This window comes from Taudactylus pleione, unplaced genomic scaffold (genome assembly GCF_031769625.1).
Source record: "Taudactylus pleione unplaced genomic scaffold, aTauple2 ptg000041l, whole genome shotgun sequence".
NCBI lineage: Eukaryota > Metazoa > Chordata > Amphibia > Anura > Myobatrachidae > Taudactylus > Taudactylus pleione.
Window position 1 is genome coordinate 26051887 of NW_028284443.1, and position 26504 is coordinate 26078390.

The 26504-nt window shown below is 41.5% G+C and overlaps 1 protein-coding gene across 2 annotated transcripts in view; it reads left to right on the forward strand.

The window, feature by feature from the left end:
- The window catches only part of IMMP2L (inner mitochondrial membrane peptidase subunit 2), a 1207428-nt gene that overhangs the window by 977268 nt on the left and 203656 nt on the right, over window positions 1–26504 (forward strand). The gene's annotated exons all lie outside the window — the stretch shown is intronic.

A 26504-nucleotide genomic window follows, 5' to 3' on the forward strand; every position in this document is an offset into this window, starting at 1 on the left:
AGAAGTGAGTTTTAAAAGTGATGTTGCCCATAGCAACCAATCAGATTCTACTTAACATTTAACTAACACCTTCTAGAAGATAATAGGTAGAATCTGATTGGTTGCTATGGGCAACATCACTTTTAAAACTCACTTCTAAAAACTCTCACTTTAGTAGCTTTACTCAGTAGAGTGTTAAATTAAGTAATTGTCCTTCGAAGATTTATAAAAGGGTGTCTGTGATTGGTCACATTTGCAAGTTAAAAAAATTAACAGCTCTTTTGTGCATTCAATGATGTATTGCAGCCTGTACACTTCAATGTAATTTCAATACCAAGTAAACATTGATTCCTAGGCTTGAGGAAACTGTTCAGGAAAAAAAAATATAATCTTAAATTTGATTATGACTCTCACCAAAACTATGGTGAAGCGACTGGATGCCATGAAATGCATCGCAACTTAACTTAGTTTTTTATAATTTTTTATGCTTTATTTTTAGGTACAGTATATCAATTATTATGTTCTGTTTTACCATGGAATACAGTTTTACATTTATTTGGTTTTAGATTTTATTTGAAATAATATTTCTAAGTTTTTCATCAAATATTGGCTGCACTAGAAAAAATATTAAGCACTTTCTTTATCAGGACAGTAGTTGTATATTTTTTGATGCCATTAATAAATAAATAGAAATTTACTTGTTATTTACATTTATACTTGGTCACGCTCTTTTGGTCATTCCTACTTTATAATATTACTCACTCTGTGAGTAAAATGTTCATCATTTTATTGGTTGAAGCTGAGACAATTATCAGAACAGTCGTAGAACACTGTATAGCTCTCCTTTTAATGGACAGTCTTGTCACAGCACCATGTCACAGAAACATTTTATCAGATTATAACCAAGATTGTTGCTATACTTTCCTCCTGCATCGGAGATATTCCTTTTTTTTCCTGCTGGGGTGGGATGGGAATCCCTTTTCTCTCATTAGGCTGCAGGAGTAAGGGTATCCTACTGGGCGCTGCCCAAACCTCCTCTATTCCCTACAATATTTTGTTCTCTAAAATACTTAAACATACTTTTATAAAAATGTTCATGACTTAAATAATAAAAATTACATTTTAAATTACGTATTTCTAGAAAATAATCAATTAATTAAATGGTTAAATGAGCTGGTTTGTTTCACATCCAGTGGAACATTTTATATAATATAATAGAAAATACACAATCCCAAATGTAAAATAAAGAAAATTCTGCGGCTTGTGCCCAATTAATATCAGTAGTATATTACAGAGTTTTCAAAACTCCGCCATCACAGTACTTTTTTTTTAAGGATCCATGCTTGAGTCCAGATAGTTAAAGCAAATTGATTGAAGTACTAATTAAGTCATCTGTGCGCAAACATTGATATCCTTAAAACCTGCACTGTAATAGAGTAATTTTGGAACTCCTGACAAGTCTACCAGTGTCAGCAGGTTAATTAGAGAATGTACTTTGTGGTGGTGGTGATGGTAAATGGAGGAAGAATGGTAACTTTAGTGAAGGACCGTGAAGCTGTACCCTAAAATTATATATTGTTACCCTAAATCAGACTCAACATTTTGAGCAGCAATTGGCAACCCTATAGGCTGCTGTGCCATTCCAGTCACCAATCCAAACAGATGGGACTGCTCTTCCCTCTGTGTGTCTGCTAAGTACATTTCTGCAGATGCCAAAGTTCCTTCTTAATCTAAACCTACTGTAATATTTGTATATTATAAAACTTGTAATACTTTTTTTATTTGTTGGCGGTTATCTCTTACTCTAACTCTCTTTTTCTTCCTCTTTCTTTCCTTCACTGACTCTCTTGCCTTCTGTCTTTTATCTGTTTTTTTTATATTTTTCCCCTGTCTAACTGCTTTTCACACTTTTTCTGTATTTTTTTTATTTTCATTCTCCTTTTCCACTTTTTATCTTTTCCTTTTCACTCTCTTTTGTCATTGCATCTCTGTGTAAACCAGTTTCCTTGTCACAGCAGCAGTTCGTGCAGCTGAGTCTTTTATAGTTAAACATATCTCCATTTATAGAACAGAACATATCAGGGAGAAATGCAAAGGAATATTAAAGCTGCACTTCCAGTTACTGTAAAAATGTCACTAATATGCGCTTCCCATAGGATGCTTTGATGAGGAGCATGGTTGTAAAATTCTACAGTAGGTGGTAGTGTGAGCAATTTGCAAATTTAGCATATTACTAATTACAGCATGTCGTTTGTCCCCTTTTATATTAATTGCTCAATATTTTGTTTATGTAAAGTAACAATTTTATTTTTTGTGTGTGAAGTACTCATTTTCATTTTGAAAATTAAACTGAACAACACAGTGTTGTTTTATCATATAAGAGGGCTGATTGAAAAGTAATGAGACTGCCTCTGTTTTCTCTCCCAGCATAGCGTTTCCACAGCTACCTATGGGACAGAAAACAGAGGCAGTCTCATTACTTCTCAATCAGTCCTCATATGTATTCTTTCGTGTACTTAAACAATAATTAAAGTATTTTATTACTTTGATTCTTGGTAGTAATAAAGTCTAATATCACAGTACTATAAATATAGTTGATATTGATCCAACCAAGTCTTATAAAATCTAGATAAATAAAATGATCAATAAATAATAAATATATGCAATAGCCTTCTGTAACATTTGGTGGCAGAAGGGTCATCTAAGGTCATCTGTTATCTTTTTGCAATATGTCAAAATATATCCTGATTACATACGGCTGAGCTCCTTAAGATCTTCTCATTACTTTTACTGAAATTGAATGAGGAAGAGTTCAGAGCTGGAAATAGTTAGTTTCACTGCTTGGCATAAGGTCAATTGAAAAGTTTGACAATGACCATATATGCAGTAACTTTGACCTATATTATTAACATTTATCACTAGCAGCTATAAAACTGAGCAAATCCACAAAGTTGTTTTTGTGTACTGGGGATTTTATTCACCAATGTCCATCTATCCTTTACAGTGCATCTGGATTTCAATGTCAGATCATATCAGAGGTGATTGTTCATCTGCTGGGCAATCAATGTCTGCTCCATAATAGCAGACCTCTCTCACATTGTACACGGCTGGCAGAAGTTCTGAGTATTTCTCATTTCAAAATGTCAAGAATAAAATGATTTATGAGAAAGAAACTCATATAACAGCCTTCTAATTCTACTGTGTTTTGTATAATCATTAAAGCATCAAGATGATGATAACAGCTTGCTTTTGTATTATCACTGATTCTTTTGTTAAAGTTGCACAGCAATTTTGTTCGCTAGTAGGTACTGTATTCCGATAATATAGTATAAAGGAGAATTATGTATAAAGCTGAATTTATTTTAGGTAATTGAACTGGATTTTTTCGTCTGCTGGTATGCTACCAAATGATTTTTTTCACTTTTAATGGGTATTTTTTAAAATTAAATTGTAGGTGCACAGCATTGCTAAAATTTGCATTTTTCATTCTGAAGATATGACATTTGACATGGTAAATATTGTGCATTCTATATACTGTATGTCATAAATAGAATGTAATATATGAAACATAGATAATGTAATGCTGTCTAGGCAATCTTAGAATATCAATCCATACTGTAGCCATTTCTTGGTTTGATGTTCACCTTATTTATCTGCAACAAGAATGGTTTAGGTGTAGAACTGTAGAATACAATTTCTTAAGACTTTTCTTTTTGTAACCGGTGCACAGCTTTTACCTTGGTTATTTATAATGCTTTAACTTTGGTTATTCATAAAGCATAAATGTGCTTGTCATTTGTTATATGGTCAATACAGTATGTAAATACCTTATTGGCTAATGACAGCTTCTGCCCCAAATTCACATGAATAAACATTAAACCAAAGCACTATATATGAACAGCACAATACATAAGTGATATGCAATTGAACAGCTTTATTAGTTAAATAAAATAGTATGGTGGCAGACAAAAGAATGGCCAGCTGATCAGTTAAACCTCATGGTTTAACAAAAGTTAATATTGAACAACATCTGAATGGGCCAATTGCCATAACAACAATGGCAAAGAGGGAGATTACATACCAACCACCTACTATTGGCCTAAAGACATGCCCAGTGGCTGCCTCCACACAACTCTAGTCTGATCAGTCTGACACCACACACAATCACAAAATGGAAACCATAAAATAATTAAATTATACATAATACATAAAACATAACCTGTCCTAGCCTTGGGGTTAATAAGCCATCAGACTTATTTCACCATACTAGACCTGATTCAGCATGGATCGCAATTGCAACCGCATACGCAGATCGGCCGATGGGGCGTACTGCTCACACTACCACCTACTGGCCATGCGCAGGTTAGCTTTGCGATCGCACTGCGATCACGTATGCAAATAGAAAGCCATCGCAGAGTAAGTTGTCGTTTGGGGGTGGTGAAGGGGGAGTGGTCGGAGAAACACAGGCATAGCTGTCCATTTGAATGCCATTACATGGGCGTGCATAAATTAGCCACTGCGACGGCATACACAGCTTGAGTGCTCACTGCATGCGATGAGACTTGCAACTTCTGAGTAAGGTGAGACCTGCTGTAATTCTGTCCGATGTCACTCGATCTTACCGATGTATACGCAGGACTGCGAGGTCTTACGGATGTGAGAAAGCGGTAGTGGACGTCTCTATGTGATTGCAAACATTAGCATATTTTCGCAGCAGAACTGCGTGCATAATCGCAGCTGGGATCGCAATAGAAATCCATGCTGTATCAGGCCCACTGTTACTTGTCTTCTCATAAACGTAAATTGGCTTCTTTGTAATGTTATTGCTTTTTTTTTTTTTTTGCAGTAAGAAGACTAAAAAATATAAGTTTACACCAAATAACTCACTTAAGAAACTTTCTAGTTCTTAATGTGTATGTTGTGTTCTGTCTCGGGTTAAAGTGAGCCAGAACCTGAGCTGGACTACCACTGCACATTTATGGTAGTCTGTGTGTCCTCCAGACTCAGACACCCTTTTCATAGTTTTTTGTTAGTAATATGAAGTGTACTGTGCTATAGATTACCCAGTGTCTGGTGCTTAGGGCCAGCAGGGGCAGATTGTGACTTCTCTATAGGCATTGTGAGCTGCTCTTATAGGAGCTTCCATCCCAGCATATGATTTTCACATTTATCTAAATAGCAACTTATAATATCTTGCCACAAGAAATTACGCCCCGACCTCTCACATCTCCAACTCTGGTATAGGTTCAGGAGCACCCTTAGACATTTCTAGGCCTATTTTATTAGAAAAAGAGCACTGGTATAGAGTATGTGGAGGGAAGTAGCTCCCATAATTACAGTGCAATATTTGTTAGAGGAGGAGTAGCAGAGAAAGCTTGGTACAGACATATAACATGTAGAAGAGACTAAGGGATAAATTTACTAAGAATTGTGCATGGGCGATTTGGTGTTTTTTGGAGATTATGGTGCAAATTAAAAAATCAGGGATTTACCAAATCCCAAATTGGACCTCAAACACAAATAAACACACCAAATCGACAAAATGCACCGTTGTACCAAACCTCGAACCCCTTACATTGGCACTACTAAAAATCGTGTTTGTCAAATCGCATCTAAATTTGCACAATCAATCGATAACCAAATCAATAGTGTGTTTGGATCTTTAAAGTTTTTATATTTGATTCGTCTACCATTATAGTAATACTTATAAAAGGAGACAAACACAGCTGCATCACTGTCTGTGGTTTAAACATTGCAGAAACAGACTATTTTGCTGTGTTTGAGGAATCTTTCTCTATTTTTGATTCCACCATCTGAATGAAAGGGCCCAGGCCCAGGAGCAATAGGAGTATTTGTGAAACATGTTGGGATTACAATTGTATTGGTGTTTTTTTGCTTGAACTCGCAAATCCAACAGTTCAGCTGAAACAGATTTAACTGTGAATTGAAACGGCTTCAGGAGAATTGCTAGATTTGCAGGTTCAAGTGAAAAACAATATGATTTAAATCGCACACTCCACAATTGCTAGAGGATCACCATCAAATTTAATCCGACAGACCAACACAATTCATAGTTAAATTTGATATGTGGAAAAAGTTCCGGTGATATCCAAGGAATCAGATTTGATGGCAACGTAATTCTTAGTCAAAATACAAGTCTCTGTTCACTTAGGGATAAATTTACTACTTTATTTGTGCAGTCATTGATTCTGGTGCTGGACTTTGTGTATGAGGTGTGGCTATTAGAGACTGATACTATAATTTATGTTTAATCATATTAGGTACATTTTAACTCCCCTTCCATCTGCATCCACACACTGCTGCATTCATATTTTTTCCATTGGTCAAGCCGTCCTGTAGCTCATTATCTATCAGCTGTATCAACAGCTCCATCGTTTTCTTCTTTACCTCAGTAACTGATGCAAAATGGGTTCCCTTGAGTACAAATTTGACTTTAGGGAAAAGAAAGAAGTCCCATGGTGCTACGTCTAGTGGTTATGGAGGGTGTTTTAGCACTGCAATCTGTTTCTTGGCCAAAAACTGCAGGGAGAGCTGTGTGGGCTGGTGCTTTGTCCTGATGGAGGGTGAAGCCACTTATTCACAACTCTGGCCTCTATCTTCTGTTTCTTTCCCGCCAAGCTGCTAAAACATTTTTGTAGTAATATTGACTCACTGTTGCACCTTCTGGTACCCAGTCTTCCAAAATAACACCCTTGATATCAAAGAAAACGTTTAACATATAGTTGAATTTGGATTTGCTTTGATGTGCTTTCTTCATTCTTGGTGATGATGGTCTTTTCCAGTGCATGGGCGTTTTGTCTCTGGATCATACTGGAAGATCCAGGTTTCATCACCGGTAATAATTTTATCTAAAAATGCTAATCTACTTAAATTTGTTCCTGTCAAGACCAGGGTTTCTTGGCATGGTGGTCACAGGGTGTTACCGGTGAGGATGCTGTAGCGGGGGGCATCTGGCGGTGGTGCTGGTGTCTGGTGGGGAGCATTGGCTGTGCGTGGTCCTCTTTGGGCATATTGTCACTCTGTGCTGGGTAGGCTTGGTGGTGCTTCCGTCCTGCTCCGGCATGGGTGCCACCATCTTGCTTTCAGCCATGTGACCTAGTCAGCCAATCCTGGCGTGTCACATGCTCACTCTCTGACCAGTCACGGCTTAGCACTGGGTATTTAGGGGCGTTCAGAGCTCTTTTGCATTGCCAGTCCAATGTGTTTCTCAGCGCAAGCTGATAGAGAGTTCCTGAGCTAGTCTGCCTGCCTGTTGGATTTCTGCCTAAGCCTGCTACACCTGAACTTGCTCCTAAACCCTGCTGGATTCCCCTGCCTCCTCCTATTGCCTCTCCCATTGCCTTAGTACCTCTGTCAGTCATTTGCCTTGCACCCTGCCTCCACTTGCATTTCCTCTGGACATTATTGTTTCAGCCTGCAACTCCCTTCAGCCAACAATCACTTCAGTCTGCTAATTCACTACAGCCTGCCACTCACCTCAGTCAGCATTTCACTTCAGTCTGCAATTCTTTTCAGCCTCACAAACCCCGGAATACTGGATTACCTTCTGTTGTCACTACCTGGACTTTTTCCCATTGCATCACTACAGTTCCCAAGTGCACTTAGTGCTAAACCCGGACTTTGTGTTTTGCCACTTTCATGTCTGTCAAACCACTTATTAAAAACTCCACATTTATTTTTAAGTCAGCTCCAGTGTCTGCTCCTTATGCCACACCGGGTCCACAACAAAACCAGAACATCACAGTTCCAAAATGTCTACAAATTTGCTTTCAGTTTTGTTTCTGCTCGGCAGTGAGATGCCATGGTACCATCTTAGCACAAACTTTTTGTCACGTTAATATATTGATGCAAAACTCACCTAACAGTTTCTTTGTCTATGTTTACCATTTTTTGCTATCATTCAGATAGCAATTTATTCCACATTTTTATTTGTTTTTGATGTGTAAGGACTTCTAGGTCCTCATGACCATCACTAAATCTTTTGTGCCACAATCAGCCCCGTAAGCCTCGGTTAGCATACGGAAAGATTCAGTGGGCATTTGGTTCAATTTCATAAAAAATGTTGTTAACACGCTATACTTTTGATCTAATCATTTTTATGACACACAGGAAAAACACAACTTCTTTGAATGCTGAGTGACAGCAAACTATCTGTGCAAGAGGGGTGAAACTTGCAAAACCGTTTTGGGATAGACCAAGATCAATGTTCTCCCATTCCCTTTTAACCCACACAGTATGGTTTATTTTTAACAAGTACAGTCTCGATATTTATTAGCCATACCACGTATTGTATATTGGTTACTATAATGCTCCCTCTATTGTATATTGATCACTAGAATGTTCTCTGCATTGTACAGATGTTACTATACATGTATTGTATGTTCGTCACTAAAATGCTCTCAATATTGTGTATCTGTCATTAGAGGTGTTTGTTATAGGTAAGTCAAATACTCTTTATTTAACTTGCAATTGTTTTTCCAGCTTATTAATTATATGTCAGAATCATGATTTTAATAAATTTAAATATTTATAACAAAGTGTGTTTCTAAGCATTAAACAATTACATTATTGCAGGTAATTCACCTATAAGTCAAAATGTTGACTTCTACAACTTCTCTATTACCAATTTAAACCCTGGGTATATTGATATAAAACTGATATGTTGATATTAAACTGCTAATTTCTTCTATTCCTGACCACTGTGTCACCAGCATCCCTGCCCTAGACATTGATATTAACCTAACTGGTCACTTTTAATTTCTAGATCACTTTGATATAAAGTAATTCTTGCAAATGCCTGGCCACAAACTCAACACAGTCCTGCTGATAAACTCTTGGTGATAACGGTCTTTAAAATACTCTGACTTCTCCATCTCCATTTACCTCTTCAAAGCATGTTAATCCCTATCTACAAGGGCTTTACATGGAGGAATTTCTTAGTAAAAACACTAAGATCACGACCTCCTCTGGGAATTCTAGGACTCACAGTATAGAGAATACTGAACAATTAAATCTTTTTCATCATACATTGATACAGTTACATGGACTTTTGACCAGTATACTTTCTGTGATACCTGAAATCCTCAGGAATGCTACAGATTCAGTTAGACTTGCTTTGTCATACCCAGTGATCAGAAATGTTTCTGTGTTAGGCTCCCTCAGAACCAAGATTTCATCTCACCTGCTGAGAAAATATAGATACCGGAGTTACCCATGCCCCAAGCTCTCTGATGCTGAACGCCAGCAGTGCAAGGAATTATATCTCTGTATCTACTGTGTCAATTCAGACCACTTTGCAAATCAAGCAATGATGACAAGTGTCAGTATCACAGTATCCATACCTTAACTTCTTCCCATCAGCCATCTGCAGTTCCAGTTTCTTCAGTCCTGGGCAAGGGGGTAATGTCTACCATGCAAAAGAAAGTTCAAGTTTATAATTGGGGTCCCGTAACAAGATGTTCCTACTTTAGATTTGGGAAGTCAGGGAGAATGTTCAAACCTCTCATAGCCAGAGAGAAACTTGATTTGCCCATCTCAGGAGAGGCATCTAATTTGCCTACACCAAGAAGGGTCTCCTCTGCCTGTTCTGGTCCCAGCCTGGATTCTGCTTGTTCCAGTCCCAGCCCGGATCTTGCCTGTTCTAGTCCCAGCCCAGATCTTGCCTGTTCCGGTCCCAGCCCAGATCTTGCCTGTTCCGGTCCCAGCCCAGATCTTGCCTGTTCCGGTCTCAGCCTGGATTCTGCTTGTTCCAGTAAAGGACTTCTGCCTGCTTGTCCCAGTAAAGGACTCCAGTCTGCAGCCCCAGGAGGGGCATCTGTTTTGTTCACCTTGGAAGAGGAATCTGATTATATTACCCCAGGTGAGTTATCCACTGCTCTAGCTCCAGAAGAGGCATCCAAGCCTTTAGCTCAAGGAGGAAAATCTGATCTGCCAGCCCCAGATGGGGTGTCCATGTTGCTAACCCCAGGAGGGGTATCTGAGTTTTCAGCCCCAGCGGGGGTACTCAGTACCAAGATTTCAAGTGGGATTCATAGTGCCATGGACTCCTTTCAGCCACTTCCTGAGAGTGCCACCATGTTGACTACCAGCATGGTTCAGGTCCAAGAAGGGCCATCTGAACATCTGGAATATTCAGGTTCTAGCAAGATTCTGCTTCCTTTGGTTCCAGCCAATTCAAGTTCAACCGGACCCAATCCAGTTCCATCTGTATGTCCGGTTCAGTCTCCTCCAGGTCCAACCGACTCAAGTTCTTCCAGACCCAATCTGGTTCCATCCATATATCCAAGTTCCTCTGGATACCATAGGGTTATATCCATCAGTCTGGGGTCACCTCTGCTTCTGGTCGGTCCAAGAAACTCTGATTCCAGTTTTGTTCAGTCCTATTTGATTCCTACAGATTCAAATGTTCCTAAATTCAATCCCGATCTGCCAGGCTGTTCAAGGGGTTCCCCTGGACTTTATCCGGTCCCATCTGTTGGTTAAAGTAAAGGACATCAGTCACTTCCAGTCATGATAATTTCTCACCAGTCTGAGGTTCCATAAGTCAACTTCATTCCTGATCCTGAGTGTGCTCCGAAAGCTTCAATCCTCCAGAACTCGTCTGGTGCTCCTGCACCCATTTACTTCAATGGAGATTTGGCACAATAGCATGCATTAGCTAATCAATACCTTACCATAATGGAGTCTAAATTGTCATCTAGTATTAGTCCTACCAACATTTAAACATCTTTTCCTGTCCTTCAGAGGTGAAGCTTTAGAATGGGCTAATCTGCTCATAGAGTCTAATGATCCTGTGCTCCAAAATGTTCTGTCTTTCAGTGATGCCGTAATCAAAAAATTTAGTTCAAAGACTTTGAAATTAAATTGTTCTAAAAACACCGTCTCTAAGGAAGTTTCCAGTTCTATGTCTCCCTCCAAGCATTCTACATATTCTGCCAAGAATCCAACTATTGCTCTGTCCTCCACTCTTTTGAAATATAAGCAAAATCAAGCTTTAAAGGGCCAGCATGCTGACTTTCAAGCTTCCAAGAAAAGCAGCACTACAGAATCTGCATGAACATGAGAATTGGGTACACTTCATTTTCTCCTTCTTACAGTAGTTCCGCTCAAAGCACTGATTTTCTAGATTCACCATATACTCAGCCCTCTGGTCTTTCGAGTCTTACATATGTGTAGGATCCTCATGTTATATTGATTCTCTGGAATTCTACTGCAGAGAATGGCATCTGAGTCTGAGCGGTTCTTCATGCACACAGTGTGTGTGTGAAGAGCTGCTCACACACACTTGCCTGTTCAGAATGTTCCCACTCCTCCTGGCAGGGCATCCCCTTCTTCCCCTCCCCTCATCCCTCCTCACTCCTCCCTGCTGTGCTGACTCTGAGCCTTACCTGCTGTCACTCATAAGCAGCAGCAGGAGTTCATCCTTACCGGCGGCACTGCAGCTCATTCCCCCTTGCTGGGTCTCACCCTTTCTCCCATCTGCAGCTGTGAGACCTGCTGTTTATTGACAGCCAGGCAGCAGAATGAGCCTGCCTGGCTGAGCGGCTCCACCAGTGGGCGGCACCATCACTCTTCTTTTACTATTGCTGACCCCCTTCCATGCTCTCCCCTGTGCTGCTGAGCCTGCTGTGCTGTGTGCTGTCAAACTAAATGACTGCCAAGCAGCAGGCTGAACCTCTTCACCAGCGACACTGTCCTGGGCCCCGGACATATCCCTCTGATAAACCAATTTTATTTTCTTATACCGGAGCTGCCTCCTGCGGACCGCAATTAAGCTCCGCCCTCCCGACATTTGGCTCTGCCCCCTTTTCAAAGAGCCACGAATCGGGCCAGTGACCTGGTCCAACTGGTCCTCCCCTGAGTCCCCTCCTTTCTCCTCTTCTCCCCACCTGACCTGGCTCTCCTCCCCTCCCCACCTGACCTGGCTCTCCTCCCCTCCCCACCTGACCTGGCTCTCCTCCCATCCCCACCTGACCTGGCTCTACTCCCCTCCCCACCTGACCTGGCTATCTGAATAAAAGCAGTCTCCAGTGCCGATGGCATCCAGTCAAAGAGTAGAAATTGAAAAGGAGTGGATTGGAGTGTATATTTATTTCAAAATATTAAATATAGTATGTATTTATTATTGATGCGGTCATATTCCTGACTGTGATGATTCTGGTGGTCAGAATGCCATTGCTGGAATGCCGACACTTATCAGAATCCCGGAGGTAAGTACTGGGGATAGGGGGAAAGTTAGGGGTAGGCTCTAAGGGCAAGGTTAGGTTTAGGCTGTGAGGGGAGGTGACAGATTAGGTTTAGGCACTAGGGTGTTAGGTGTAGGCTGTGGGGAGGGAGGGTTAGAGGCATGGCTGGCGCAACGTAATCAGCCGGCCATGCACTGCAGGGAAGCAGCGGCCTGTAGAAATGCCGCCACTGCCTACTCCATTTTCCAGGTGCCTTCTGAGATTTTGTTACCAGCAGGCGCCCAGCAGCTCTTTCCTTGAAGTGGCAGCCAGAGTCTGGAGCTCACTCCTGAGCTCCGCCTTCCATCTCCCGCAGTGGGTGAAGGGAGAGACGTCATGACATCTCTCCCATATTGCCCAGCAGGAGGACCAAGGAAAGAGTAGATAGTGGTGGATGCAGGAGCAGGGCTTCAAGTAAGTATAGTATTGTGTTGTGTCTGTGACTTTTTGTGTAATGAGCACTACTACTGGGGGCACTGCGTAAGGGGCACTACTACTGTGAGCACTGCATAAGGGGCATTGCTTAAGGGGCACTACTACTGGGAGCACTGTGTAAGGGGCACTACTACTGGGGGTACTGCATAAGAGACATTAATGCTGAGGGCACTGAGTAAGGGGCATATACATATACTGGGGGTACTACGTAAGAGGCATTGAGTGTGGGGTACTAATACTGTGGGCACTGCATAAGGGATACTACTACAGGGTGCATTGCATAGAGGGCACTATTACTATAGGGAGCATTGTAAAAGGTGCACGATTACTACAGGAGCGCATTGCAAAAGGGGCACCACTACTACTGTTGGCATTTCAAAAGGGGCACCACTACTACTGTGGGCATTGCAAAAGGAGCACCACTAATGTGGGAATTGCATAAGGGCACTACTATGGGCATTGTGTATAAGGGGCACTACTGTGTGTTGTAACGGGAATAAGGGACACTACTATGTGTTGCAATGAGAATCAGGGGCACTATGGGCCTGATTCAGAGCTGAACGCTCTGAGCAGAGTGCTCGCTCTGAATCAGGGCCCTCCTACCTGTTTTAGGAGCGTCCTCATGGACGCTCGCATAGCTGTGGGTTACCACCCACAGCTTATGCGAGCGTCCATGATGATGGTCGCGATGGTCTTGACCATCGTGACCATCGGGCTTGCGACGGAGACCCTGCGGTAGGGTCTCGCTGCCGCAAGCCCTGGAGTGATTTTGGCTCTATCAGAGCCAAAATCACTCCCACTGACATCACTAGTGATGTCAGTGGGGCCGGCTTCAGACCATGGGAATGCCTCCGTCTGGCCACCATGCCCACGGCACTCCCACCAAAGGGGGTGTGCTGTCAATCAACATCGACAGCACGCCCCCTTTGGTGCGAGACCCGGAGCGACAGCTTGGCTGTCGCAGTCCGGGTCTCGCGCATGCGCACGACGGAGCTCCCTCTGTCGTGCGCATGCGCAGTGGGGCAACATCGACCCGTTTGCGAGCGTCCTTTGCTCGCGAACGGGTCTGAATGACCCCATATGTGCGGTGTAATGTGGTGTTTAATTTGAATTGGGGATACTATTGTGTGACCACGCCCCCTTTTTTTGAGATTACGCCCCTTTGTGCACCATGTGCCTACGGTGCACACTGTCCCTTTGTAGAAAACTGGAAGGAAGGGCGCAAATTTAATAGTTTGTAGGAGGGCACCAAACACCCTAGCATCGGCCCTGGGTGCTGCCATGACACTTTCGGTCAGCTGACCGCTAATCCTCCAATCTTTGTCTCTGCAGCAGTCACATGATTCCATGCACCACTCAGTGCTGGTTACCTTCCTCCAATCATATTCACTACAGCAGACACCTGACCCTGTTAACCATTCAGTGCTCAGGCAGTACTATAAAGAGACTTCCTGCTTCACAGTATGGTTGCCAGTAGAATGTCTTTCACAGCCCTGTCTGTTTCCAGACTACCTGAGCTCCTCAGAGACCTGTTTCTGAGTCCTTTACAGTGGATGCTGCTCCCATTTCCTGTGCTGTCTCAGTTCAGCAAAATCTCATCTACTATTCCAGTGGTTCTCAAACTCGGTCCTCAGGACCCCACACAGTTCACTTTTTGCAGGTCACCCAGCAGGTGCACAGGTGTATTCATTACTCACTGATACATTTTAAAAGATCTACAGATGCAGCTAATTATTTCACTAGTAATTATGTGAGGAGACCTGCAAAACATTTACTGTTTGGGGTCCTGAGGACCAAGTTTGAGAACCTGTGTACTATTCCTATTAAGTCCAAGCTCGGATCCAGTCCGGTTTAGTCCAAGTCCGGATCCAGTCCAGTTCTATTCAAGTTTGAGTCCTTCCCGGTGCAGACCACTTTTGGTATCAGCCTTTTCAGCCCAAGTTGCCCAAAGTAGCTAGAGGATATAGGCCTCACAGCCATGGCTCATGTAGCCGCAGCTGTTGCTGTGACCCGATCACTGTGGCCAGCAGTGATCGGGCAGCCGGCCCCAGCAGCCGCGGCTCTGGTAGCCGCCGCTGCTGCTCTGTATCCAGGTCGCCAGCGGGAGACCCTCCTGCTGCGGCTCCAGCACTACAGTGCTGTGTGGTGGAGGAGCAGCAGCAGCGGCTCTGGTAGCCGCCGCTCTGTATGCCGTCCGCCAGCGGGACACGCTCCCACTGCGGCTCCAGAACTACAGTGATCACTAGGTCTCCTTTTACATTTTTGTGAATTTTTAAATCATAATGGTTTTTAATCAAAGCCGGAAGGAATTCACTTTTTTAGATTTATGTGTATATATATATATTGAAGATGACCATAACCATACAAAATCCTTTAGAAAACCGGCCGGCTCAAATTCTTATATCCAACGTACAAGTGAACATCATTTTAGATGGTTGGAAATTATATCTTTAGGTCAATATTAACGTCTGAAACATAATTGTATGGACAATGTCATCTTAGAGGAACAAATTGAGGATATGTCATAAAGATTCAAAGAGAAAGGATACAGTACTGAGATGTTAGAAAAGGCGAAACAAGATTTGGACAAGATAGAAAGAAAATAATTATTAGTAGAAAATTAAAAAGTACATGTAAATAATTCATCTTATGAATGGCCATTTTTGACGCAATACGGAGCCCATCATAGGAAAATAGAAGATATCATCAAAAACCATTGGAAAATATTGAGAGATGACCCAATTTTAGGGAATAAGTTGCCGGTGAAACCAACATTCATCTATAAGAAGGCTCAAGCATTAACAAATAAATTAGTCAGCAGTTGTTTACCAGAAAGGATAAAAAATAAATCTAGGAATAAAGGATTCCATATATGTGGAACGTGTCTAATGTGTAGAACCACAACAAAAAAAGATATAGAAAGGAAAATAACAGAATATACTGTACAAGGAAAAAAATATAAAATCCACGACTTTGTAAGCTTTCATTCCCAGCAGGGGCGTATCTATAATGGGTGCAGGGTGTGCGGGGTACATGGTCCCCAGGTCCAGGGGGGCCCGCACCGCACACCCTGCACCCATAGGTAATCATGCTTACCTCTCTGCCGATTCCAGAAGTGCTGCTCAGCAGCGCCGGACCTGTGCTGTAGAGCAGCAAACACTCACTGGGAAAATGGCCATTTTCCCAGTGATCTGCGCATGCGCAGAAAAGATGTCTCCGGGAAAGTAGGCGTGGGCACCATTTTCCCGGAGATCCGAGCATGTGCTGTAGATTCTGGCATGAAGCCAGAATCTACAGTGCTCAGTGCCGCTGAGCCGCTGTCAGAGAGGAGAGGGCCCAAACGGAGGCTGCACACGGGCCCCACCACTCTTAAAACGCCCCTGATTCCCAGAATGTGATATATTTATTGGAATGTGGTTGTGGCATGCTATACGTAGGAAATATGACGAGGGCTCTAAAAGTGTGAGCAGCAGAACATGTATACAATATTAGAAAGGGTTTAAAAACCCACCCTCTGTCGAAAAACATTTTTTAGATAAACACAATAAGTGTGAAAATCAAATCAAAAGGTTTATAGGAATCCAACAAGTGAGATCCAATTGGAGAAATAAAAGTGTGGAAAAAAACCTAGCACAGAGTGAAATGCGATGGATCTTTAATTTAGACACTTTAAAACCAAAAGGACACAATGTGGACTTTGAAGTCAAATGGTTTTTAGAATAAAGTTTCACATTGTATTGTAATTGTCCTTTCCATGACTAATACTTTAATGGTTTTATTCTTATTCTTGTTTTTAAATATTGTTTTTAAATATGTTTCTTATTCTCTTATGTTTTCATGTACTATGGATTCATGTGAAATCTGGTTGGATGAGCACTTCCCTATATTAGGGTAAGACTTTGCTGGAATACGAAGTACAGCAATAGATGAGAAGGGAAGGAGCAAATCCGCCAGGAAAAGATAGAGTTAACCCCTAGCAAAGAACCATTTTCTTCAAACAAATAAAAGAAAGGTTAATGAAAAATGAAACATCAAAGGCCACTACGGCAGGTCTGGAATGCAAATAGAAAGCCAGAGTGAAACGCAAGAGTCACTTCCGGTTTTAGCGCTATGGAATGCAAACCGGAAGTAAGCAATGGAACGCAAACATCACTTCCAGTTTTAGAGTTATGGAATGCAAGCCGGAAGTAAGGGCTGACATCACTTCTGGACATTAACGTTAATGGGAGGAGGAGTTTGAAATTGTTTAAGGTATTTAAACTAGAGATGTGCGGGTTCGGTTTTGTTTGGTTCTTATTGTCAAAGTAGCTCAAGTTCGAATTAGTTCGGATTTTTCTTATTGGCTATCCAAAACACGTGAGAGCCGGGTATCCAATATGATGCCGTTTTTGAGATCTGAACATATCCGAGTAAAACCGAACTGCACATATCTAATTTAAACCCCTCAAGAGAGATACAGGATATCCGCTGCTGAGGAAGTTATTAACCAAAATGCGTAGCACGGACATCCTGTGTGCCGAAGGGGACGAATGGCAGGAGAATCACCACTTGGCTTGGTTTGAACTCTATTGCGGTGGTGCCGAGCTGGAAGGCCCTGGAACTCTTTGCTTCTTTAGAAAGCTAGCCCACTGCAATACCCATCAAGGGTCAGAAAACAAAGACCTTATTTGTGGATGTTACATATATGATGCAAGACTTTTTTGGCTGCTAATGAGTATATTGTGATGCCAATAAGTTGCTGCTAAAATGTAATGCTGCTGTGAAGTTCCTGCATAAGCACTTTATTTACTGTTTTTTTCTATTGTTTTTTATTGTTGGTGTTTTTACTATTCATGTTAATGTATATTTTTCAATAAATTTGTGTAATATCTAGCAAGGAATCAGTTAGAGAAAATCCTATTTATTTGAAGTTCACATCTCCGTTACCGAAATCATTTTGTTCTCTATATTGTAGAGGAGTAGGTGTTACTCCTCAGAGTAATTGTGAGGCATCTTAGGATCAGGGCACTATCTATTTTCATTAATCTAAGTACGTGCAATAATGACGTGTGAAGTGAGGTGCATTATGATACTATGTGTGACCTCTTGTCTCCTATTTGTTAGATTGTTCAAAAAATATTTAATAATAAAAATATTTGTGAGTGAATTACAGAAAAAAATAAATACTTCACTGCAGTTTATATTACATATTTCCATGTAATGTGAAATAGTCTAGGGAGCAATGTCCATTATCTATGAGCAGATTTATGAACAGCCTATGGAAATGTTTCTGGAATGATTACTGTTTATTTCTAATGGGCAGGCAGTTATATTCATGTAAAATAGTACCATAATGATGGTACAATTCTGTGTCCTGGTAACCAGTCTGGATCAGGCTAATAGAATTGCATTTTGAGTACTTTCTTTATACAAACCACTCATCTAGCTAACATTGCTTCCATTCAGCAGTGAAGAACAACATCCATTTGATAAAATTATGATTATTTTTGGGTCTAACTATTTTAAAAGTCCTCACATAATATGCCTGCTTTGAAAACATTCTGATAAATGCATTAAATTAGCACTTGTACATCTCTGCCTCATCACTGCTTATAATTGTTAATAAATGTAATTTATTTTATAATGGAATTGTCATCTTTATCTCAGTTGTAGCAGAAATTTACCTGACATGTTTTGCTGAACAGCTAAGAAAAAGCATATCAGAAAGTGTCTGACTAGTCAAATCACAGTAAATGGAAAAATGAAAAATGTTTATTATCACAGGGCAGAAGGTGCCTGGATGGATACAAATTACAATCACAATGACACATCTTGATTTTTTAAGCAAATTACTAGAGTGCTTGTTAGCAGTGCCCACATTGGTACTACAACTGTAATGGATAATATATCTGCCTGAAAACACAACTAATACTAGAAAATAGCAACTGCTTTTCCTGAGGATATTGAAGAAGGTAGCAGGGTGCACATATAGATGTATATTAATGAATATATGCAAATACAACAGGTATCCCTCCTCGGGTAGAGTGGAAGATCATCATTGCCACTTTTGGCTTCAGTTACAGAGTTTAATACTGTGACTTTACACCAGAAAGGGGACAGTAAGAAAGACAGACACACAGAAATTTTGCACTGCAGTTATCCTTGACTCATGGATTCCTTCAAGTGCCCTGTGAAACTCAGTAAGGAACAGTTTTGGCAAGAAAATAGGGGTGTAGTTTGACAGAAAATGGGGGTGTTTGGAGGGAAAACTGGGTTTTGACAGAAATAATGGGTTTTTTTTGGCATGGAGGCCTCCAAGGCCTCCACATCCTTGTAGGGAATTTAGTGCTGTGGGCTTAGTAACTGAACCTATTGGTTGTTACCAAATGCAAATAGTAGCCACAGGCCTAGTGCCCGCATTTAAGTGGGGTGCATGTCTAGTGCTCGTCCTAACTTTGGGGCATGAGCCTAGCACCTATTCTAGCTTTGGGACATGGGCCATGCATGCCTTCTAGCTTTGGGGCATGGGCCTAGTGCCCATTCTCATGGTTGTCTAGGGGATTTAAGGTGCTTTAGGTGGAAAGGCAACTAACCAGTATGGAGGGAGAGACTGCGGTGAGGGGCTTTAAGATCTTATGCCTGCCACCAACGGAAACCTCCCTCGTCTTCAGCTTCTTTCTTCGTCTGAAGCTGCCTCTATCCTCAAGGCTCAGCTGCTGACTGACAGTCTTCTCCTGTTGTCCCGGAAGTTGTCTTGCTTAAGTGCGGTGCTTCTGGCCGCCAGAACTGCTGTTCTTTGGATTTCTGTCTTCTGCTCTCTTACCCAGAGTAAGTGGGTGGAGCTATAAGGCTATGTAGATCGGCGCAGATCTCTGCTATATTTCGTGTGTCTGTGATTGCCATTACATAACTGAAGTATTTTGAATTTATTATATTGAATTATTACTGACAATATTTTGTTGCTTTTTGTGTAGCCGGTGATTGAGCTTCACAAATAATTTTATTTTTATTCTTATATGTTAGTTTAAATATTTCATAAATCTTTTAAATGGATTAATAAAGTTAATTTAATACAATATATGAGTGCCCCCCCAAAAAAGAGTTTATTTTTCTCTCAATTTGGAGCTATAAGGCTGCGAGCTGTGATTGGCACACAGCAGCAAGGGACACATTGCTACACTATACACTATATAGTGAAATGTTACCTTTTAAAAATATGAACGTATCGTTGGACCGCCTGGGTTATTGACTTGCAGTATTGTAGGTATCACTGTACATATGTTATATTTAGACTGATTGTTACAAACACTGGAACAGCTCTTTATGTAACTTATAGAGCTAAGCACACGTCAGCAATGGAATCAGTATGTAATGTCGGTGGCTGTTTAGCTGCCAGATCAAATACCGAAAGCGGCAGCCCAGCAGGTCGAAATCCTGACAGCTGCAGATAAGTACCCTAACCCACTCCTCTCCCCCCCTAACCCTCCCTTAGGTGTGTCTACCCCTAACCTCCCCCTGTTAGTGCCTAAACCTAATGCCCCCCTCCCCACACCCTAAACCTAACCCTCCCAGGAGGGTGCCTAGCCCTAACTACCCCTAGTGGTGCCTAACCCTAACACCCCTTTCCCTACACTAACCCTAACCCCCCATGGGCGGTGCCTAACCATAAGTTCCCCGGGGATCCCTAAAGCTAACCCTCCCCCCGGCGGCTACACGCTAAGACACCCGGCTTACCTTTGTTTGGTAAGCCGGGTGTCAGGATTTAGTAGTGGGGCTAATGATAGGCGTTGAGATCCTGACGCCTATCTTTAGTCCCATGTCGGGATGTGGGTGTCGGGATATCAGTGGGCGGGATAGTGCCCGCCGGTATCCTGACCGCATCCCGTCAGCAATATTAGGTAGGCCTCATAAGATAATTTGTATCTTCTTTTTATTTATATATTTTCATTTCATTTTATGAGCATGTCAAATTCACAGTTACTTATTAATTGCATATTCATTCATTCTACATGCAAGGGCATATTCATTCACGCTCTATGCAAGGGCATATTCATTCACGCTCTATGCAAGGGCATATTCATTCACTCTCTATGCCTAGGGTAAAGCCAACACAATATAAATGTATCCCGTCTTCCCAAAACAGCCCAGGATTTTGCCAGTGGAAACTTTTTACTCAGAATGCTTATACAGGTTGAGTCTCCCATATCCAAAATGCTTGGGACCAGAGGTATTTTGGATATCGGAATATTCCGTATTTTGGAATAATTGCATACCATATTGAAATGTCTTAGGTATACGGCCCAAATCTAAACACAGAATGCATTTATGATTTATATCCATATTATACACACAGCCTGAAGGTAATTTTATACAATATTTTCAATAATTTTGTGGCTCAAACAAAGTTTGTGTAAATACATAAAATTCATTTATGTGTCATATACACCTTATACACACAGCCTATAGGTCATTTTATACTTTATTTTTAATAATTCTGTGCCTTAAACAAAGTTTATGTGCATTGATCCATCAAAAATCAAAGTTTTCACTATCTCAGTCATGCAGAAAATATTCCGTATTTTGGAATATTTGGATATGGGAGACTCAACCTGTATTCCTAGAATTAAAACTACTGCTACATACCTACTGTATGATTGCAGTCACCTGTGTTGAACTAGGTAATTGATGAGACAGGTGTTTCAACACAGGTGACTGCAATCATAAATTAAGAGGGAAGTCCAGGAGCAGAGCATTCTGTACCTAATGGAATGGGTCATGTTTTAGGGTCTGCTGCTACACTGTGTTACATGGATCAGTAAATATGAGATTGCAGAGCTGGAGGAAGGTAATAGTTTAGTATTTGTAGCTTATTATACATGGCGTTATAATATATGTATTTAGATTTCCTATATTTAATTACACATAATAACAGCAATAAACAGTACTTTTACAAGCTAAATTCATGCAGTTGCAAATAATTAAGCGTTGTAGGACATCTACTGGAAAACTGGTGGTCCTTATTTGTGTGTGTCATGCTGCTATTATGTATTTGTAAGGTATTTCTTCCAAAGTACACCATGTTATTCCTTTAATTTGCTTTTTCTGCAATGCTACCTTCTGTTGCCCTATATCCTATGAGGCCTCTGCAACAGCAATCATGATATAGCACACATATCATCAAGAGAGTTAATTTAAATTTTAATGAGCACTTGCTGTGTCAGGTTGTGTGCCCAATTAAAGCTCTTGCCATTGGGATAGCAAGGCATTTTTCCAAAGATTACATTTCTTCACAGTGCTCTCTGTTTTACATTTGCTGCTGGTGGTCTTGATCCAGTGACTGTTACCTGCAAACCACCAGCCTGAAAAGACTCACTTAGCATATTCTTTAAACCTATTTCCCCATTTGCCACTGAGAAATCTAATCTAAAAGGATCGTGTTTTTGTCTTGAAACCCAAGCAAACACTTTCTGTATTGTTGACTGAAACCTTTGTTTTGCATTTTCTACTCTTTGGTATGAACAAATAATCATGGTTACCTTTAAAAAAAAATCAAATAGATTTCAAATATAGCTGCTCTTATATATGTGATTTCCAAAAACATCTTAAGCCTTATTTAGTGTTTTTATGCTTAATGCAAAACCAGACTGTATGGTATAAATTGTACTTTTTGAACTGGATATTGTTCAAAAGTATTTAAAACTGCTGCTGACACAAGATTCATCTGAGTTTCCTTACCCAAACTAAGTTATAAGTTTTATCTTTACTCCTGCACAGTGCTGTAACAGGGCTCAAATCCTCCCTGTGTTGGGCTGACCACTGAGCGCTTGACATCATGGCGTCATTACGTCGTGCAGACGGGTTGAGGCCGGCAGCACCAATAAGTGCAGCGTTTATAGGAGCGTCACTGTACAGGCTGCAGGGTGCCTGTTTGACGTGTTTAAAGGACGCTCCGGCGATGCTGCAGCAGCAATCCTGGCTGCAGGGTACCGTTCCAGGCACCCTGCTAGCCAGAAGCAAGGATCGTGTGGTGGCAACATTGCTGCCCACAGAGCTCTGTGCGGTTGCACCGATCCGACACACCCTTGGTTACGACCCTGTACCTGCATGCATTGCCTTTGGTGTTATTTTATCATTTCTGCAACTCTCCTTTAAATATCTGAACTGCCATAATAGCTGAGAGTGATGCTGCACTTTTGGTCAGTTTTCTATTGATGAATTCTTGCCTTTTTTAAGCTGCAAATTATGCACAAGAGAATGTGAATGTGCTATTTAATCTATTTATTTTTATTTTGTTTTTATTTCTGTTTTGTTTTTCATACTGTACTCTACTTAGATTTCCATGTGCCTTTTTTAGTCAATAAGCACTGTGACTTTTGTCATATGAAATCAAAAGTAGATTTTATTATATAACGTTATATTTACGTAGGAAATTATGAATCTATTTTAGGATTAGTCCGGGTGAAACTAAAGACTTATTAGACGTGTCAGCTCTTAAACTGAATTTTAATGGTAGCAGGACTTTGGAATCAATCCAATTGTCTACGAAGGGTGTGAGTTGCTGTTACCTCGGTGTTAAAACGCCGGCAACCGCACCTGAACTCACACCCATCACGGCCCACTCCAAGCTCAAATTTGCACAATTTTGCTCGGAGATCTATGGGACTGTGAGCACTTTCATGCGAGTTCGGGCTGCCGTAAAGTGTGGCTGCTTCCGCAATGACTTGCATTTGCAAGATATTGTGGCTATTTGTATTGAGCCCTTTGTGTTTAATAAAGTGTGATAACTAATTTTAGGATTTTAGACAGACTAGGGGATATATTTACTAAAGGTCAATTTGGCATTTTGAGTGATTTCAGGTGCGATTTTCATTCGATTTGTATTCGATTTTGCTTTTGGGTATTTACTAAAGGCCAAATCGAATGTAAAATCAGACTTCAAATCGAATTTTGAGTCAAATCGGCCTCAAATTGACCATCGGAAAAACATTGGTACTTTTACATAGCCCAACACACAAAACCCTTATTTACTATCATTCAATTTGAAATCGACCTCAAAATCGAACTTCAAATCCCCAGTACAATAGACCTGCTTCATGCTTTCGATTTGAGCATGAGCAGGTTGGATTGACACAGATACATGCAGACATCAGTGAGATGCCTGCATGTATCTGACTGAATAAAGTAAATAAACAGTTAAAATTAAGCAAAAAATTGACGTAAGGTCCCCCCCAAATCAGAACCAGCCTTGGACTGCTGAAACCCAGGTCTGGTTGCCTAAGTGCAGGGAAAAAATGATGTAGGGTCTCCCTGTACTCAGTACAACCAGCACTGGGCTATGGAAAGCAGGGTTGGTTCTGGATTTACAGGGAAAAATTTGTGTAGGGTCTCCCTATAAATCACAGAACTAGCCCTGGACCCTTTCTAATGGGGGACTGATGCCACAGCCAGGTGAGCCCTATCACTGGGCACCCCAGCTGCAGCATCAGCTCTGACCGGTAGTCAGCCCAGGCCAGGGATCCCTGGGAAGTTGCAGACCCCTTCAAAAAAAGGGGTCTCCCTCTCCAGGGCACCCCTAGCCTAGGCTGATAGCACTGGGCTATCCTCACCACCCCTGGGCGGTGGGTGGCGGGTTGTTTGTGTGAGTGATGTGTAAAATTAGAAGTAATAAAACATTGTCTTTCCAGTAGAACTGCAGGTCCCAGCAAGCCTCCCCCGCATGCTGGTACTTGGAGAACCAGAAGTACCAGCATGCGGGGCATTAAGGGCCCAATGGGACCTGTAGTTCACCTGTAAAGAAATGTTGAAAGAAACACACACCTGACACAGTATAAGTTTAATACATACATACTCACACATACTCACCTATATTACTTCCAGTGGTCCCCTTGTCCAGTAGGCATCCATGGGTTAAAATAAGAAAACAAGAAACCCGACTATCGCATTAAGGAATAATCATTCTAACCAGAATGATTATTCTTTCCTGAATGAAGCACACAGACGCGGCTTCCTCCTTTGAAGCTCCGTGTCTGTGCGTTCATTGGCTGAGAGGTCAGGCCCTGCCTCTCAGCCAATGAACGGCTCCTCCGTTGAACTCAATGGTGGGAGCCGCAGGATAAACTTTAGTTACCCTGCGGCTCCCACCATTGAGTACAATGGAGGAGCCGTTCATTGGCTGAGAGGCGGGGCCTAACCTCTCTCAGCCAATGAATGCACAGACACGGAGCTTCAAAGGAGGAAGCCGCGTCTGTGTGCTTCATTCAGGAAGGAATAATCATTCTGGTTAGAATGATTATTCCTTACTGTGATAGTCGGGTTTCTCATTTTCTTATTTTAACCCATGAATGCCTACTAGACAAGGGGACCACTCGAGGTAATATAGGTGAGTATGTATTAAACTTATACTGTGTCAGGTGTGTGTTTCTTTCAACATTTCTTTACAGGTGAACTACAGGTCCCATTGGGCCCTTAATGCCACACATGCTGGTACTTCTGGTTCTCCAAGTACCAGCATGCGGGGGAGGCTTGCTGGGACCTGCAGTTCTACTGGAAAGACAATGTTTTGTTACTTCTAATTTTACACATCACTCACACAATCAACCCGCCACCCACCGCCCAGGGGTGGCGGGGATAGCCCAGTGCTATCAGCCTAGGCCAGGGGTGCCCATAAGAGGAAGACCCCTTTTTTTGAAGGGGTCTCCAACTCCCCAGTGATCCCTGGCCTGGGCTGACTAGCGGTCAGGGCTGATGCTGCGGCTGGGGGGCCCAGTGATAGGGTTCCCCTGGCTGTGGCATCAATCCCCCATTAGAAAGGGTCCAGGGCTAGTTCTGTGATTTACAGGGAGACCCTACACAAATTTTTCCCTGTAAATCCAGAACCAGCCTTGCTTCCCATAGCCCAGTGCTGGTTGTATTGAGTACAGGGAGACCCTACGTAATTTTTTCCCTGTACTTAGTCAACCAGACCTGGGTTTTAGCAGTCCGGGGCTGGTTCTGTTTTTTTTTTGGGGGGGGGGACCTCACTTTTTTTTGTCTTAAATTTAACTCTTTAGACACTTTTACCAGGAAGGTACATGCAGGTATCTCACTGATGTCTGCATGTATCTGTGTGAGAACGAACTGCTCATGCTGAAAGTGAAAGCATGAAGCAGTTCTAACGTGTTGGGGATTTGCAGGTCATTTTGAAGGGTGATTTGCCGTTAGATTTGGACATAAACATGCCAAATCAAACAGCAAATGACTGTTCAAAACCGACCCAAATCGAATTTGTTTTGCAAATCGCAAAACAAATCGAATAGTAGTAAATGCAGTGAAAAAAACAGTTTTCACTGCATTCGAATTGAGTCGATTTGAGAAGAGCTAAATCACTCCTCAAATTGACCTGCAAATTGACCTTTAGTAAATTTACCCTTAGGTGTTAATGTTTTGATGGACCTATTCACACCCACTTGACATGCATGCCTCACGGGGAATCCCGTTGTGACACCAGTCATTTGAATGTGCCTTTAGCATTTAATTCATAATGCACTTTATAATTGAATTTGCACAAATAGCCTCAGCCTTGTATGCTTGTGATTTTGAGCCGATCTTGTTGAAGTTTAAAATAAGTTCCTGGAACTGAAACTGTACATGTGCTTCTGAGTGTATTTCAATATTGTATCTGTATGTCAAAAATGATTGACATACTGTACAGCACATGAGTATTTTGAATGGCATACTGGCCTGACACAAGGCAAAACCATTCGATTTTAAGAGGAACACTTTAAACCTAGGTTGAATGCAATTAAAGGGAGCAATAAACAAACTCAAACTGTCATTTTCAAACTGTTGCATAAATTCAACCAATTAGTTAGCAAAAAAGTTTTCAAA